A 4,448-nucleotide genomic window follows, 5' to 3' on the forward strand; every position below is an offset into this window, starting at 1 on the left:
CACTCAATCCAAATGCATTCCATAGGTGAAGCGACTAACACCGTATAATAGTAAAATTATTAAAAGGATACAGACGGCTCTCAAGAGCCCTTTTCCTTGCTTGCCGTTCTTGATCTCGCCCCGTTGACGCTCCGTCAACGTTTAAGGAATAACAATTACAGTAGACTCCACTTTCTCCAATTTCCATCCACCTCTCATACCCCTACCAGGCCCGAACTCCAACCAGTTCAGTAATGGTAATACTCGAGTATACCGGAACCAAGAGTCTCATACTCAATGATTCCTTATAACAGTCCCCTTGGTTTATCAATTTCCTCGACCAAGCCCTAGTTGGCTCGATTCAATTGACCACCAATAGGGTTGAGCTCAGATTCAACAGTATAAGTCGTTGGAAACACGTCCAAACGACACAGTTCAAGTATAATCAAGTCACTTCAAGCAATACAGTAAACAGTCAATTAAACCCTAGAGTACGAGAGTGGTAAAGTACACCCTCGTCTCACCAGTATCATCAGTAAACACAAACATTCCAATCATAAATCTCAAGTATAACAAGCCAAGAAGTATCAATAATGTGAGTAGTACACTCATCACTCAAGCAAAGGAAGTTATCACAAATTTCCGCCCGACGAATGCCTTGCGTCACCGACACGCCCTAAAACATTCAAATAAACACAATAACACTCGAATACGAGTCATAAACCAAACCCGCATACTACTAAAGTAAGGCCAAATAGAACATATAAGTACAAAATCAACCTAGGACATGTGCGGAAATGAAATTTAGGTTGGAAACCAAAAGACAGTTTTGACGTTACTGTGCGGAACGGGCACAACAGTAGTTACACTTATCGGATTGGGGTGTAAGTTACACCGTTTCGAAGCTAACAAAAAGGGATACAATGTTGAAGAAGGCCACTCAGTCCGGTTTGTAGTGCAACTAGGTCAAAAGTTCAATGTACCAAACCAGAACCGCATAAACAGGTTAACGAACCGCATTCTGGTTAAATAAACATAATTCAGGCAACCAAAGTCCAATTCAAGTGATTCCAAAGCCATCTAAAAGCTAAGATACTAGGATATATTTCTTAAGAAGACATCAACAACCAAATCAGTAGTAATCCCAATCAAATTAACCAATTACCAAAGCTGATTTTCAGTTTCGGACAGAATCAGGGCAGCAGGGGTATTTCAGTCTTTTCACATGCTACATTGCTCCGATTGGCCTGAAATTTTGCAGGAAACTATAAAGCATCATTCTCTACAACTTTCATGTTTTAACCTAAGGCTAATTCGGCCTCTAACTATGTGAAACAGTACCGGGCAGAATGGGGTTAATTGGAACCCTAATTCCGAAATTTCCTTTTAAAGCGGAAATTTTCCGCAAATAGCTACAATTTACGCATCAAAGCTTCATTCTAGACCATTCTAAGCCATCATCCATAGCCTACCATTATTACACATATAAAACAGAAAAATCATGGAATAAAATAAAAATTTCCCCAATCTCTACCAAAGTCAAGAAATCTTTCACAAAATCATACCTTTAACCAACACAAGTCATTAATTTGACATTATCAAGACCAAAGAAAGCATTCCCTAGCTACTCACCTTGAAATGCAAGAAAGGAAGCAACTAAACACCTTTGGTTCTCAAACCACTTCACCAACAACTTCACTACCACTCAACTAAGGGTTTTTATGGAGAGATTGGAAGTTTAATCGGTTGGATTACAACTTGAGCAAGATTTGAGATGAAGAAAGTTGAAGAGTTTTTTTTTTCCTTTTCTCCCTAGCACGGTTCGGCCAAGAGGAGCTTACAAGATGATGAATTTTGGTCAATTTTTTTTATTTATTGGTAAAGTTAGTCCAAAGGTCAAAGTCCAACCCAATCACAAACGACACTTGTCACTCTCATTAATGCATGGTTATCCTTTTGTTTCTCCAACTCTCATCCATTTGGTAACATCTAATTATCTCTTAACACCTAATAAATTAAACCCGGTATACACAACTTAACCTAATTGGTTGAATTTTATCGAACTTACCACACTAGTGGGTCCCACATCCGGTATACACTCTTAAAACCTCATGAACTAACTTATACTAGAAAAATAATTTAAAAACCCTATTTACTCATAAAAATCATTTAGAAAATGAGAAAATTTACGGGGTCTCACAAAGTGTCACATATCCTTTATCAGGAAAAAAGAAACAGGTTATTGCATTTGAGAAAATACAATTTTTTTTTTGTATACAGTTAATTTATGCCTTGCATGGTTTTCAGAAAGTTAGGCCGCAGCTTCTTGTCAAAAAAATTTTCTTTCTCAAAATCGTACAGCCAATTATAGAACAAGGATACATGGAAATAATGCAATTAACTGCCTTTAAATAGGATTGAAAGAAGAGAAATAAATGTATACTTTTGTTATTGGCCAATTTGAAACACTAAACTGGGTCAAATTGCATGGAGTTCGGTTATCTATACGCTCAAGATATCTGTCTAATCGTTTGATAAGTACTCCCACTGTTCTTATTTGATGAGTTGAAAAAGTATGTGTCGCAGCAATAAAAAAATTATTTTTTTGATTAAAAACATCATCATTTCTTTAAATTTGCAAAATTAACATCAATCATATATAGATACAAACAGATTTAAAAAAACAAACACTTGATATTACAAATTTAGAAATCAATAGAATATTACATTGAAACTCCCAAAAAAAAAAATTGTAGTCCCAAAATCATGTGTGTGCTTCCAATTATACTGCTTGCTTATGCAGGGTGGTAATCCAAATTCATTTCTTTATTAGAGGTTTTAACTAAAATATCTTCTAAACATGACAAAGTTTTATAGCTGATTGGACACCTCGTAAGCACTTGACAAAGTCCTACTATCATCGTTGTAATTCTGGTATCAAGAATGGGGATGATAGCGGGTCGTGTACCCTCAAAAATCCCTCTCACCAAACTCTAGCTCGCATATCTAAACTTTTTAACCAAACTCTATTAGGTAACCCTACAAGTTTAATTCCCATCACCAAACCCTTTCATTTCGGGTTCAGATTAACTATTAGGTTCCCTCTACCTACTAATCTCAATAATTGAAGAAAAAGGAATCAGCTTTTATCAAACTAAAATCAATAAATATCATGTTAAATCAACACACTGCGTTGAATAACTTGAGTAGAGTCATGGAGAAATTCAACATTTTATGAAGGATAAATTTAATAGTCTTCCAAAAGAAGATTCAAATAACAATCCTACATTTTCCAATAAGAAATTGTACAAAAAGTGAATACAAACTAAAGAAAATAAGTTTTATAGAGGTATTAATTCCTCCACACAAACACAAGTAAAGTGCAGTGCATTGCACGTGACTGTAATATTCTGTATGAAAGCTTAAATTTAATAGATGAAATTGTTATTTGTAGAATTTCAATCAGTAGCAAATATTAAATATGCATGGAAAGAAGTAGAATTTCAATCAGTGGCAAAATTTAAATATCCATGAAAAGAAATTTCAAAGAATTGAAATGTGCATGAAAAAAAGATTATCTTCAAGCTTTTTGTTGAGTTATCTTCTTTTTGGTCTTTGGTATTTCTTGAGGTTGGTAATTTTCTTATCATCATGAATGGTCTCCAAGTCTTCATGGTCGTGTTCTTTTGTGGCCATTATATTTAATCTGTTTCCTTTTTGCCTTTTTGATGATAACTTTTTTGTTCCATTGGCTTCTTGTTTTTCTGGAGTATCTTTTTCTATCACTTCTACAATGAGCTTAATCGTTTCATTAATAAACTCTTAACTCTTTGATTCATCTTGAATAACAACTTGTACTCTAGTTTATTTTCTTTAGCCAACTCCAAGTTGATGTAGTATTTCAATTCTCTATTGTTTTGTAAAATTATGTTGGATGCATTGTATAAGATTCATGAAAGATATAAATAAAGTAAATATTGTGGATTTTTTGACATACTTTTCCATCAATTCCTTGTATTCTATAGTTGGACATCCGACATAGACCTTTTCTGTTTCTTGAAAGAGGGTAACTATTGCATTGCAATCTTCATTTTTAACATATATATTTAATCTATATCTAGAATATACAAAATAAAAAATTTGTAATATTTACTTAAACTATATATGATGAGAACATGAAGATTTGGATTCCCTTCAAGTTCAAGGAAATTCGTTTGATGGTTGATGGTATAATCGGCCACAAGAATCATTGAACATCCGAACTTGTGTCATGCTTATTTATTATTATTTATTTAATTTAGTTTTCAACAATAATTGTTAGTTAATAGAGTTAGTCTTGAGTAATTTTTGAGTCCTTAATAAGGGGAATAAAGGCTAACGTCATGTTGACTGTAGTTAAGCCAATTTGAATTAGTTAGTTTCCTATTCTAGTTGAATTAGAGTTTTAGGAAAGTAATTAATTGCTTCCA

Source organism: Coffea eugenioides, chromosome 7 (genome assembly GCF_003713205.1).
Source record: "Coffea eugenioides isolate CCC68of chromosome 7, Ceug_1.0, whole genome shotgun sequence".
NCBI lineage: Eukaryota > Viridiplantae > Streptophyta > Magnoliopsida > Gentianales > Rubiaceae > Coffea > Coffea eugenioides.